Source organism: Anomaloglossus baeobatrachus, unplaced genomic scaffold, assembly GCF_048569485.1.
Source record: "Anomaloglossus baeobatrachus isolate aAnoBae1 unplaced genomic scaffold, aAnoBae1.hap1 Scaffold_617, whole genome shotgun sequence".
Classification (NCBI taxonomy): domain Eukaryota; kingdom Metazoa; phylum Chordata; class Amphibia; order Anura; family Aromobatidae; genus Anomaloglossus; species Anomaloglossus baeobatrachus.
This window is the reverse complement of record NW_027444983.1, coordinates 115,915-130,456: the sequence shown is the minus strand read 5'-3', so window position 1 is coordinate 130,456 and position 14,542 is coordinate 115,915. Positions and strand designations below refer to the sequence as shown.

The following is a 14,542-nucleotide window of genomic DNA, read 5'->3' as shown; positions in this document are numbered from 1 at the left end:
CTGCAGCAGCTGAATCCAATGTGTCCAAAAGGGATCTATTCTATTCAATTGCAAATGATCTAGATAAGACTGAGAATAAGATACTGCACGGGACATAGCAGAGTTGGTCAAGTTGAGTGGAGATGAGTTTGCTATTTGGCACAGCTTTTGCATCAATAAAGCAAGTAAAAGGTGTGAAAGATAAAAAAAAGGGTGAAAGTGTGAAAAGTGAATTGGCCAAATTGAGGTGCATATAAAGTTTTTGCTTTCTTTCAATTCACTAATGGGGCTCATTTGAATCAGGTGAATTGAGTTCTGCTTTTGGAAACTGGGTTAAGAAGGGGTGCACCGGTCCTGGAGGTACTGCAATACCAGGTCAATGCGTGGAGTGGACAGAGCAAGATTTTTTCCATCTCCTTGTTCTAAAAATCCATTTAATATATGGTCCCCAGAGAGGGGACGTATCAGATATTAAACTGATAAGAACAGATTTAATTTTTTTTTTTTTCTGTTTATCAGTAGGACTTCAAAATAACAAAGGTGATCGCCTCCCGTTGCCTGGGAACCGTCCAGGCACAAGAGGGCTATGTGTCACCAGAAGGCGCACACACTTCCTCAAGGCCGGCAGACGTGCAATCCCAGGCACCTTCCAGTACCGACCAAGGTAGCGTCCTCCGAAACTACACTTGATCTTAGCCAAAAGGCCGAGAAGCTATAACCCGAATTGGTTACGGCCTTGAGTGGCACCCTGGCCTATACCGGACACATCTTAGGGAGAGGGAGACAAACCCACGCCTACAGAAGACATTTTGTCACCCAAGCCAACCCTTGAAAAGGCTGTTTTGCAGAGCAAAAACAAGAAGAATGATGCTTTTTGCAGCCGCCGCCCACTGCAATTAATCTGAATAACTCCTCCTCCTCCAAGCACCTCCCCTCCCCCTTGCAGTCTTTCCAATTCATGATACAAAAAGACGGACGGACAGGACAGGACAGGACAGGCTGCCTGACTTTCCGTCACTGCCACCCTTTGCCATCCTTGCCCGTAGAAAGCCCTTTCATCATCCCCAAACCCTAATCTTTTCCCTTCCCTTCCCAGCTGCGTCTCACTCCCTTTCATTAGGAAGTGAGCGCAGCCTTTTCTCCGTTCTGCACATGCGCGACGTTAAACACAAATGCGCAGGCGTGCGTTCCATTAGTCTCACTGCATTCCACTCCCATACAGGAAGTGGGCGCAGCTATTACTACGGTCGCACATAAAAGAACCCACGGCCACCACTGCACACAGCTGACTCCACCACAGGACACCCACTTCTACACCAACGCAGGTAAGACAGGATCGGCACCTCTATGCTCCCGTTACAATCAGGCTCAGTCACCATGTGATAACGCTCTCAACTCTTTAGTTGCAGGCTCCCCTTGCTTCACCTCCACTGGCTGTGCTGCCATTTCCTCTCCCACCTGGAAGGTATACTTTATTCCACTATTTTCCTGTTTCTCTCTTCCCCCTTTTCCCATAACCTACTTTTATCTGCATTTGTGGGGTATCTATATGCTATTTACATCATAGTTTTATTCATTAATATGGAAGGGAAGAGTGCCCATGAGAGTGTTGAACTGCGGAGAGCAAGAGATTAAGCTGCTCCGATTTGCCACCATTGATAAGCTGTTCTCAGTAGATACACATGCTATCCAAACAGCAGCATCCACCATTGCTTCAGCCCACCCATTCAGTGACAGCTCACCAAGTCAGCCAGAGGAGTGGTGTAAGGAATTACACGTAGGCACTGACTCCACACCTTCACATCACAAGAAGGGGGTCTACAGGCTAGTGCAAGAATACGAGCAAGTCTTCAGCAAACATCCGCTAGACTTTTGAAGAATAAAAGGGGTCAAACACTACATCCCCACAAGTGCACACCCACCCATCAAAGAGAGATATAAGCCAAAACTACCTGCACATTACCAGTGTACCAAGGACATGTTGAGCAACATGAAGGAGGCTGGGGTTATCCGTGACAGTTGTAGCCTCTGGGCAGCTCCGTTGGTCCTGTTAAAGAAGAAGGACAGCACCACTCCCCTGTATTGAGGAATAGCTAGCTGCATTGAGAACTGCAAATTATTTTTCTACCCTTGATCTCACTAGTCGCTATTGGCAAGTGTCCGTTGCTGAGGCAGACCGGGAGAAGACCGCCTTTGCCACCCCGATGGGTCTCTGCGAGTTCAAAAGCATGCCCTTCGAGCTGTGCAATTTGCCAGGAACCTTCCAGAGGCTGATGGAATGCTGCTTGGGACACCGAAACTTTGAAACGGTACTGCTATACCTTTATGATGTTATTGTTTATTCTAAAGCAAACAAGATTTTAGGGTGTATAAAAAGGGAGATTAGATCCGGTGATCCCAACGTATTGTTAACCCTCTATAAATCACTTGTAAGGCCACATCTGGAATATGGGGTAAAGTCCTGAGCAGGTTGATAACCATTGGTTTGAGCATGGTAGGGTGTAGTGCGCATCTTCCTGCATCGGTAAAAGCTGCAGAAGTCCTTGAAGATTTCCGCTTCAAAGGCAGTGCCTTGATCTGTGAGGACTCTCTCTGAGTAGCCATGAGGTCTGCATAAGTTTGCTTGGAAGACCTTCGCTGCAGTATGGGCCATTAGATCTTTGACTTGTACCACAACCATAAATCTCGAGTAGTTGTCTACCATCGTAAGTGCATACGTGAGCTCGCCTCGATATTCTGCAACAAAACTCCCTTTTTCGATTTCAGTTTCAGCAAACACTCCTCTTCCTGTAGAAAATATTTATCATTACCTAAGACAGTCATTCTAATGCATGACAATATTAAGGCAATTTAGTTAAAACTTGTTTTAACTCACCTTTAAGGGGATTGATGTATTTCATGGTCAATCCAGGTTTGTCAGTGATGGCACTGACATAATGTATGGCGTCTTTTTCGGGCGTTATCCTTTGCCTTTTCATTGTGAAAATCCAGTTGCCTATATCAAAGCAAATTCTACTACTTGTAAAGTATGCAGAAAATGAAATGTAGAACATATAACATCAACTGCTTAGGAACGCATCATAGGTTAGTACTTAAAAGGATATTGTCATGTTCTAGTCATAATGCAAGCTGGACATTTTTCATGTTACCCTGTAATCGCCGGCCTGTTCTAATGCTCACAAGCCAAGATATAGGCTCAGCTGCTAAGGCTTCCCTCTGCCTTCTGAATGAAACTTGAATATGTCTGGCTCACTGTGTATATAGCAGGTGCTCAGAAAAAATAAGAGTCAATTCAATAGAAATAGCTCTGGCACACTATAGTGATCAATAACGTAAGAAAAGAACTCTTGGAATGCTGAAAATTCTTTATTTGTGCAAAAGGATAATTCATCCAACGTTTCGACCTTGTTTTTAGGTCTTTATCAAGGATAAAGTTATCTAAGATCATAAAGGGTTACAAAACCATATAAACACGTAATTAGTACATAGTACAACATAACAGTACAATATATTGCTACTTGAGAGTACAATGGGTCAAATGACCATGATGCACATACAAAAAATTTTTCCAAAGCCATAGTGAAAACATTTGTACTGAGGAAAGAAAATTTCCACATGACCTATCTGGAGAAACATTCTGGATCAAACAACCAAAAATAGTCAAGCAGGTAAATACACACCTATATGGATAACAGGATGATATGTGTTCAATTGTATAGCGTCATTGCCATTAAGGTACAAATGGAAAACTTGCAATCCTATATAGTGAAGGAAATGAACACATATCATATCAAAGAACACAGGAACACAGGAACATGGGTGTGAGAAAAACCTCAATGTTTATACTTTGTTCTTTATAATGGTGTGAACATGTATATGTCTCAGTACCTTATGCACTTGAGAATTCTAGTGAGTAGATGATGAAAGCCTATTTCAGAACTGGAATCGGTAAATAATTGTAGGTGGAATCTAAATGAAAAGATGGTACAAGTGTTATCATGACACGTGGGCTATAACACAATGGACCGTGTGACAAAGAAGAAAGGAGAGAAAGAAGAGGAAGAAAATGCAACTACCTGTAACATTACGTGATAGTCACTGGTAAGTATCACTTGACAATTCAAGTGAAAAAGGATTCCTTTATTAAAGGGTTCTCAGTCGCCTCAGGATCATGAAATACTAGGGTAAATGATATGAGAATGGGTAAGAAGCACCACTAAAGGAAATATGAGATGCAGGACATATATCTATAAACCCCTGAACTACATGATAGAAATAAAAAGAAGAAAAAAGAAAAAAAAGAAGAAAGAAGAAGAACACATAGAATGCGGAAAGAGAATGGGTACAACTATCTGAGTTACTGCAGGGAGGCCCCTGGTTGGTATTGTGAGGGTTAGTGGAATTCCTTCACTGAAGGGTTCTCAGTTGCCTCAGGTTCGTGAAAAATGCTATAGACAAATAATGCCCGGAGAAAAGGGGTTCATATACAGCGAATAATGGTAATACAAGGTACATGTGTCACATGTAATAGTATATATATATATATTGTACTAAGCTCTACACCAGAAATAGAAAGTAGTCCCTCTGCCTTCTGTCTAGGTGCCCTGAGTTATGTCCTGTAAACTGTCACAGCGACCCAGACACACATGTGTAGTAGGGGAATATCCCTGCTGAGATGCCAGTGCTAGAGCACTCGTTTGCTGTGGATTTGAACGCTATGTGAGCAGTTCTTACCTTCAATGAGCAGATGTCTCTTTTTTCAGATTTCAATATCTCTGTGGGTATCTGGCAGAAATATGGAATACTCTTTACTGCTAAGACCCTGTACACCACTCCCACTAAAGGGGGCTTTACACGCTGCGACATCGCTAATGCGGAGTCGTTGGGGTCACGGAATTTGTGACGCACATCCGGCCGCATTAGCGATGTTGCTGCGTGTGACACCATTGCAAAAACGTGCAAAATCGCTCATCGGTGACATGGGTCTCCATTCTCGATTATCGTTACTGCAGCAGTAACGATGTAGTTCGTCGCTCCTGCGGCAGCACACATTGCTCCGTGTGACACCGCAGAAACGAGGAACCTCTCCTTACCTGCCTCCCAGCCGCTATGAGGAAGGAAGGAGATGGGCGGGATGTTCCGGCCACTCATCTCCGCCCCTCCACTGCTATTGGGCGGTCGCTCAGTGACGTTGCTGTGACGCCGCACGGACCGCCCCCTTAGAAAGGAGGCGGTTCGCCGGTCACAGTGACGTCGCCGGGCAGGTAAGTATGTGTGACTGGTTCTGTTCGGTGTTGTGCAGCATGGGCAGCGATTTGCCCGTGTCGCGCAACAGATGGGGGCGGGTACCCACACTAGCCATATCAGGACCGATATCGCAGTGTGTAAAGTAGCCTTTAGTCACATGACCAAGACTGTATCTGTGTCCCTACAACACACTTGAGACAAATGTGTGTGTGAGCCTGCATTGTGGGGTATATATAATATATTATAGAGCTGGGAAGGATCATTCTAAGCAGTGAGTTGTTCCAGTATTTGTAGGAAAATACCCAGTAGAAGCATCAAACACAGCACCAATACCTCCCATCAGTATCCCACCACAGTGCCATGTAACCCATGCCCTACACTCCCATCTACACCAATACTATACAGGCACAAACTAGTATATCTGACTAAAAACCCCCAAAATATGAAGAACGGCCTATAGTTGAGTGTGGATATAAAATCTATGTGAGCAGAGCTAGAATAGAAATCACTGATCGCATTGAAGTCATTCTGACCATAAATCACCATGATATCAAGGTGAGGAGTTGTGTGTTACTGCTGGGAGGAAAGGGTTAACAGTGGAATATTAAGGTGCATTTCTGTGTGCAGTGTTACTAGTCAATGTAACAATTTAGTATGAGCTGCTCTTGGTGCCGGGGGAGGGAGATGCTCTCCTGAGCAAGATAGATGGGGAATGAACATGATATCTATATAGTGTAAGGCAGGGGGTCTCAAACTCGGCTGGGTGTATGGGCCGCACAGAGGAAAAAAATAATGTGGGGGGCTGCATTCTTTGCAGGACAAAGTGACATTTTTATTGGTACCATATATATATTTTTTTTCACACACCTTTGGATGACTGATTTTCAACATTTTTCACTTGTTTATTATAACAAATGTGCACATTCTTTGGTTAAATCTAAAAAAAAAAAATTGATGTTAAAAAAAAGTTATGCCTTATTTTGTTTTTTTTACATTTTATCCCTTTCTTTTAACTAATAGTGTTACAATTATGACGCTAGCGTTTTGTGAAGGGAATGCTTTGCCTACTTCCGTGACTATGGCCTTCCAGAACTGCTGCATTTTGGCTGACCTCTCCGCCTCGGGAATAAGAGACATAAAGTTCTCCTTGTAGCGTGGGTCTAACAGTGTTACCAACCAGTAATGATTGTCGGCCAAGATGTTCTTAACGCGAGGGTCACGAGACAGGCAGCTTACCATAAAGTCATCCATGTGCGCCAGACTCTTAACAGCCATCACTTCAATATCCAGACCAACACGATGACTGAACATGCTGTCCTCCTCCTTCTCCTCCTCCTCCTCCTCATCTACCCTGTCCTCTGGCCAGCCACGCTGAACTGAGCATATGACTGGTATGCATGTCATATCCTCAATTTGGTCGGAGAGTTGCTCCATGTCTTCATCTTCCTCCTCGTCATAGTCCTCCACTGCACGTTGTGATGAGACGAGGCTGGGCTGTGTGTTATCACCCACACCCACTACTGTTTCTTGCTCCAACTCATCGTGTTCCGCCTGCAATGCATCATGTTTGGTTTTGAGCAGAGACCGTTTTAGAAGGCAGAGAAGCGGTATGGTGACGCTAATAATGGCGTCATCGCCGCTCACCATCTTGGTGGAGTCCTCAAAGTTTTGGAGGATGGTACATAGGTCGGACATCCATCTCCACTCCTCAGGTGTTATGTGTGGAGTTTGACCCATTTCCCGATGGCTTAGGTGATGCAGGTACTCAACAACTGCCCTCTTCTGCTCACATATCCTGATCAACATGTGCAGAGTTGAATTCCAATGCGTGGGGACATCACACACCAGTCTGTGAGCCGGAAGATGCAAATGACGCTGAAAGCCGGCAAGGCCGGCTGAAGCAGTAGGTGACTTTCGAAAATGTGCAGACAGGCGGTGAACTTTTACCAGCAGATCAGACAGCTCTGGGTATGAGTTTAGAAACCGCTGAACCACGAGGTTGAGCACATGGGCCACGCATGGAACATGTGTCAGCTGGCCTCGCCTCAAAGCCGCCACCAGGTTCCGGCCATTGTCACACACAACCTTTCCTGGCTTTAGGTTCAGAGGTGTGAGCCAGTGATCTGCATGCTGTTTTAGAGCTGTCCACACCTCTTCTGCATTGTGGGGTTTGTCACCTATGCAGATTAGCTGCAGCACAGCCTGTTGCCGCTTCGCCGAGGCAGTGCTGCAGTGCTTCCAGCTTGGGACTGGTGTGGAGGGTAAAGTGGATGAGGATGCGCAGGAGGAGGAGGAGGCTGAAGAGCATGACATTCCGGAGCTGTAGAGTGTGGGTGAAACCCTGGCTGAGGTAGGGCCTGCAAACCTTGGTGTGGGAAGGACTTGTTCCGTTCCTCGCTCAAACTGGGTCCCAGCTGGGCTGGGCTGGGTCCCTACCCGGCTGGGTAGGGCGTTGTGGGGGGTTTGTCTATCTCCGTTTGAGGTGAGTTTGTTTAAGTTAGCCTTTTCTTTGGCGTTTTTTGGAGCCCTGCGGGTTGGGGAGTTGGTATCGCCCAGTAAGGCGTTCCCCGGGGGCTTGGATTGGGGTGACATTATGTCAGTGGAAAACGGAGTTGAATTTTGGATTAGGAAATCGAAAACTGATCAGAGAGGTGTGGGTAGACTAGTCCGTTTGGGGATGGTTGTGGCATCTGATATGTGCCCGTTCAAGTGTCTCGGGAATTTTCAACAGATCCGTCCGAAGGTGGATGGCCCCTTATTACATATATCTTTTTATCGAGATACCAATTTGTGAGTGTTTTTAGGGCATGTTTGAAGTCGTTGGGGTTAGATCCGAAGTCTTTCGGATTGGGGCAGCGACGAAGGCCTCTATATGCGGCCTACCGGAGGAGACAGTTAAGCAGATTGGTAGGTGGAAGTCGCAGCGCTTTAAGTCGTATGTACGTCCCCAGGTGGTTGTTGGCAATTGAGGGGAAAAGGGGGGGGGTATTAGGGTATTAGGGTAGCAATGGGGGAGGTGAGAGTGTGTGTTTTTTGTCAATTTGGTTTGGTGAGGCAATAAAATGGTGTCGTCTGTACATTTTGTATTGCAGAAGCACCCCCCCTTCCTTCCCTGGTCTGGATCCTTGGCCACTCTTATGTGTATTGGGGAGCCCGACGAGCGGACGCGAGATGGAACTGGAGACAGCTAGGTTTTGAGAAAGACCTGGCTCTCGTGCGATGGCTCGGTGTTCGGGGGTTAGGGTGCAGGAGGTGCATAGATACGCCCGGTTGGACAGACCTCCTGACATCTTAGTGTTGCATGCCGGGGGGAATGATTTGGGTGGGCGTCCTTTTCGAATCTTGATAAAGGACATCAAACATGATTTGTTACGGTTATGGGTGTCGTTTCCAGGTCTAACGATAGTCTGGTCGGAGATAGTAGCGAGAAAGAGTTGGCAGAAAGCGCGGTCAGTTGACAGGTTGAACAAGGCGCGGGCGAAGGTTAATAGGGCGATCTCGAAGTTTGTTAGTCGGAACGGGGGTATAGCAATACGGCATGTTGAGTTGGAAAGGACGGAAGAGGAATTTTGGTTGGCTAACGGGGTACACCTTAATGCGGTGGGAACTGACTTATGGGCTCTTGGCTTGCAGGGAAGTATTAAGAGGGCCCTTTGGTTGCGGGGGGTCTCAGGCACTTGAAGGGTTTCAAGGTGCCTTCGTTGTGGTGTTGTTTATTGGTGGGTCCTTGAAGTTGGTTTAAAATTGGTTCGGGGATTCATCCGGGTATGGATCCCCTCATTGGCAGAATTGATGGTCCCCTGGTGATTTTGGGGGGGAACCCCGACGGGGTATGTCGGGGCCCCTGGGGGTGTGGTTGGGGTTGACGGAGGATTAACCCTTATAATTTGGTGCTCCTGAGCCAGTGTGGGTAACGGCTGGGAGCAAGTTGAGGTTTTTTATTGCTCGGTTATGGGAATCACCAGGGTTTTGGTAGCTTCAAGGACCTTACCACATTGCAAATTTAATTGGTTATGTATTCTTGTTAATAAAATGGCTGCTATGGCCAAAATTATCCAAAGATAAATTTGTGTCTGTGTAATTACTTTTAAATAAGAAATGGGAATGGAGGTGTGGGGTATGAAAGGAAGACCGGAGTCAACAATTCCAGGGTCAAGCATGTTTATTTGCGTAAGCTTCGTTCCAGAGTAGAAAGGGTAAGAGTGCCTTTCAGAATTCGAAGTGGTCAGACTGTACGGACCACCAATAACTGCAGGAGAGCTTGAACATCTTCCCATGGATTTGCGACATCCTCCCTCATCAGTTACGTAGGTAAGCAGGTTCTCAGCATTGCAGCCCATTTGTTGTCTTAAGTTAGTTAAGCGGGGTTAACTAACCTGTCAGTTCAGCCTCAGGTCTAAAGCAGAGGCCTGGACTCCACTCCTTACTCCTCACTCCACAACTCTCCTTAAAAACAACTGACTCCTTTTTCCTGCCCCGGGGTCTCCAGACCCCTAGGTGGGCGTTTCCTTCCGTCTGGTCCTGCCCACTGGTGTGCCTGTCTTTCCCTAGGGGAGGTGACTAGGGTTTTCTGGTTGGCTTTGTGTGACTTAGGTGAGGGAAGTTGTTATGCGGGGGCCTATGTGTGACTATCTGCAGTGTCAGGGCGTCACATATGTATGTGTGTATGTCTGCTAAAGGAATCCGCACCGTCATATTTACAAACACAAAATTTTGCAGACACCTCATGTGACTCAGGGAACGTTGTAGACTATGTTTTAACAGGAATATTTAACCTTTACAGTTACTCTCCAAAAAACCTGCCTCCATTAAACTGAATGGAGGTGGGAGCTGCAAGTTATTAATAGCAGCTGTGATTGGTTGCTATAGGAACAAAGGACATTCATAGTATAAGAAGCTTATGTGTGAGATAATATGATGTCAGTGGGGAGACAGATAGAGAGAGACAGACACAGACTGAGAGACAAACAGACAGAGACAGATAGGCATAGACAGACAGGGAAAGAGACAGAGACAAACAGACAGAGGCAGACAGGGAAAGAGACAGACAGAGATAGACAGGGAAAAAAGGCAGACAGACAGAGACAGAGAAAGAGACAGAGGCAGATAGGGAAACAGACAAAGACAAACATACAGAGACAGGCAGGAGAAAAGGCAGACCGACAGGGAAACAGACAGACAGGGGAAGAGACAGACAGAGAGAGACAGACAGATAGAGACAGACAAAGAAATACAGAGATAGACAGGGAAAGAGACAAACGGGGAATGAGTCAGACAGAGAGAGACAAAGAGAGACAGGCAGAGAGAGACAGGGAAAGAGACAGACAAGGGAAGAGACAGACAAAGAAATACAGAGACAGACAGGGGAAGAGACAGACAGGGGAAGAGACAGACAGGGGAAGAGACAGACAGACAGGGAAAGAGACAGACCTGGAAAAGAGACAGACCTGGAAAAGAGACAGACAGACATAGAAACAGACAGCCACAAAGAGAGAAAGACAGACAGACACAGAGAGACAGACAGAGATAGAGAGACAGACAGACATGGACAGAGATAGAGACACACAGAGACAGACAGATGACAGAGACTGGGAGAGAGACAGACAGAAGCATAAATCCCTAACTAAAACTTAACATTTAATGATAGTTTTAAAAGGTAAAAAAACACAAATCATGTAAATAGAATGACTCTCTTCTGTGCATAGAGTCAAAATTTTGTGTTTGTAAATATGACGGTGCGGATTCCTTTAGCAGACATACACACATACATATGTGACGCCCTGACACTGCAGGTAGTCACACATAGGCCCCCGCATAACAACTTCCCTCACCTAAGTCACACAAAGCCAACCAGAAAACCCTAGTCACCTCCCCCAGGGAAAGACAGGCACACCAGTGGGCAGGACCAGACGGAAGGAAACGCCCACCTAAGGGTCTGGAGACCCCGGGGCAGGAAAAAGGAGTCAGTTGTTTTTAAGGAGAGTTGTGGAGTGAGGAGTAAGGAGTGGAGTCCAGGCCTCTGCTTTAGACCTGAGGCTGAACTGACAGGTTAGTTAACCCCGCTTAACTAACTTAAGACAACAAATGGGCTGCAATGCTGAGAACCTGCTTACCTACGTAACTGATGAGGGAGGATGTCGCAAATCCATGGGAAGATGTTCAAGCTCTCCTGCAGTTCTTGGTGGTCCGTACAGTCCGACCACTTCGAATTCTGAAAGGCACTCTTACCCTTTCTACCCTGGAACGAAGCTTACGCAAATAAACATGCTTGACCCTGGAATTGTTGACTCCGGTCTTCCTTTCATACCCCACACCTCCATTCCCATTTCTTATTTAAAAGTAATTACACAGACACAAATTTATCTTTGGATAATTTTGGCCATAGCAGCCATTTTATTAACAAGAATACATAACCAATAAAATTTGCAATGTGGTAAGGTCCTTGAAGCTACCAAAACCCTGGTGATTCCCATAACCGAGCAATAAAAAACCTCAACTTGCTCCCAGCCGTTACCCACACTGACTCAGGAGCACCAAATGGTAAGGGTTAATCCTCCGTCAACCCCAACCACACCCCCAGGGGCCCCGACATACCCCGTCGGGGTTCCCCCCCAAAATCACTAGGGGACCATCAATTCTGCCAATGAGGGGATCCATACCCGGATGAATCCCCGAACCAATTTTAAACCAACTTCAAGGACCCACCAATAAACAACACCACAACGAAGGCACCTTGAAACCCTTCAAGTGCCTGAGACCCCCCGCAAGCAAAGGGCCCTCTCAAAACCTCCCTGCAAGCCAAGAGCCCATAAGTCAGTTCCCACCGCATTAAGGTGTACCCCGTCAGCCAACCAAAATTCCTCTTCCGTCCTTTCCAACTCAACATGCCGTATTGCTATACCCCCGTTCCGACTAACAAACTTCGAGATCGCCCTATTAACCTTCGCCCGCGCCTTGTTCAACCTGTCAACTGACCGCGCTTTCTGCCAACTCTTTCTCGCTACTATCTCCGACCAGACTATCGTTAGACCTGGAAACGACACCCATAACCGTAACAAATCATGTTTGATGTCCGTTATCAAGATTCGAAAAGGACGCCCACCCAAATCATTCCCCCCGGCATGCAACACTAAGATGTCAGGAGGTCTGTCCAACCGGGCGTATCTATGCACCTCCTGCAACACCCTGTTCCACCCTAACCCCCGAACACCGAGCCATCGCACGAGAGCCAGGTCCTTCTCAAAACCTAGCTGTCTCCCGTTCCATCTCGCGTCCGCTCGTCGGGCTCCCCAATACACATAAGAGTGGCCAAGGATCCAGACCAGGGAAGGAAGGGGGGGTGCTTCTGCAATACAAAATGTACAGACGACACCATTTTATTGACTCACCAAACCAAATTGACAAAAAACACACACTCTCACCCCCCCCATTGCTACCCTAATACCCCCCCCTTTTCCCCTCAATTGCCAACAACCACCTGGGGACGTACATACGACTTAAAGCGCTGCGACTTCCACCTACCAATCTGCTTAACTGTCTCCTCCGGTAGGCCGCATATAGAGGCCTCCTTCGCTGCCCCAATCCGAAAGACTTCGGATCTAACCCCAACGACTTCAAACATGCCCTAAAAACACTCACAAATTGGTATCTCGATAAAAAGGACCCATCCTCGTGACATAATAAGGGGCCATCCACCTTCGGACGGATCTGTTGAAAATTCCCGAGACACTTGAACGGGCACATATCAGATGCCACAACCATCCCCAAACGGACTAGTTTACCCACACCTCTCTGATCAGTTTTCGATTTCCTAATCCAAAATTCAACTCCGTTTTCCACTGACATAATGTCACCCCAATCCAAGCCCCCGGGGAACGCCTTACTGGGCGATACCAACTCCCCAACCCGCAGGGCTCCAAAAATCGCCAAAGAAAAGGCTAACTTAAACAAACTCACCTCAAACGGAGATAGACAAACCCCCCACAACGCCCTACCCAACCGGGTAGGGACCCAGCCCAGCCCAGCTGGGACCCAGTTTGAGCGAGGAACGGAACAAGTCCTTCCCACACCAAGGTTTGCAGGCCCTACCTCAGTCAGGGTTTCACCCACACTCTACAGCTCCGGAATGTCATGCTTTTCAGCCTCCTCTTCCTCCTGTGCATCCACATCCACTTTACCCTCCACACCAGTCCCAAGCTGGAAGCACTGCAGCACTGCCTCGGCGAAGCGGCAACAGGCTGTGCTGCAGCTAATCTGCATAGGTGACAAACCCCACAATGCAGAAGAGGTGTGGACAGCTCTAAAACAGCATGCAGATCACTGGCTCACACCTCTGAACCTAAAGCCAGGAAAGGTTGTGTGTGACAATGGCCGGAACCTGGTGGCGGCGCCAGCTGACACATGTTCCATGCATGGCCCATGTGCTCAACCTCGTGGTTCAGCGGTTTCTAAAGTCATACCCAGAGCTGTCTGATCTGCTGGTAAAAGTTCGCCGCCTGTTTGCACATTTTCGAAAGTCACCTACTGCTTCAGCCGGCCTTGCCGGCTTTCAGCGTCGTTTGCATCTTCCGGCTCACAGACTGGTGTGTGATGTCCCCACGCGTTGGAATTCAACTCTGCACATGTTGATCAGGATATGTGAGCAGAAGAGGGCAGTTGTTGAGTACCTGCATCACCTAAGTCGTCGGGAAATGGGTCAAACTCCACACATAACACCTGAGGAGTGGAGATGGATGTCCGACCTATGTACCATCCTCCAAAACTTTGGGGACTCCACCAAGATGGTGAGCGGCGATGACGCCATTATTAGCGTCACCATACTAAAATGGTGTCGTCTGTACATTTTGTATTGCAGAAGCACCCCCCCTTCCTTCCCTGGTCTGGATCCTTGGCCACTCTTATGTGTATTGGGGAGCCCGGCGAGCGGACGCGAGATGGAACGGGAGACAGCTAGGTTTTGAGAAGGACCTGGCTCTTGTGCGATGGCTCGGTGTTCGGGGGTTAGGGTGGAACAGGGTGTTGCAGGAGGTGCATAGATACGCCCGGTTGGACAGACCTCCTGACATCTTAGTGTTGCATGCCGGGGGGAATGATTTAGGTGGGCGTCCTTTTCGAATCTTGATAAAGGACATCAAACATGATTTGTTACGGTTATGGGTGTCGTTTCCAGGTCTAACGATAGTCTGGTCGGAGATAGTAGCGAGAAAGAGTTGGCAGAAAGCGCGGTCAGTTGACAGGTTGAACAAGGCGCGGGCGAAGGTTAATAGGGCGATCTCGAAGTTTGTTAGTCGGAACGGGGGTATAGCAATACGGCATG

At 47.2% G+C, this 14,542-nt stretch overlaps 1 pseudogene; it reads right to left on the bottom strand.

The window, feature by feature from the left end:
• Positions 1 to 317: 317 nt before the first annotated feature.
• Positions 318 to 524, bottom strand: LOC142285772 (U2 spliceosomal RNA; annotated as a pseudogene).
• Between the last annotated feature and the right edge of the window lie 14,018 nt (positions 525 to 14,542).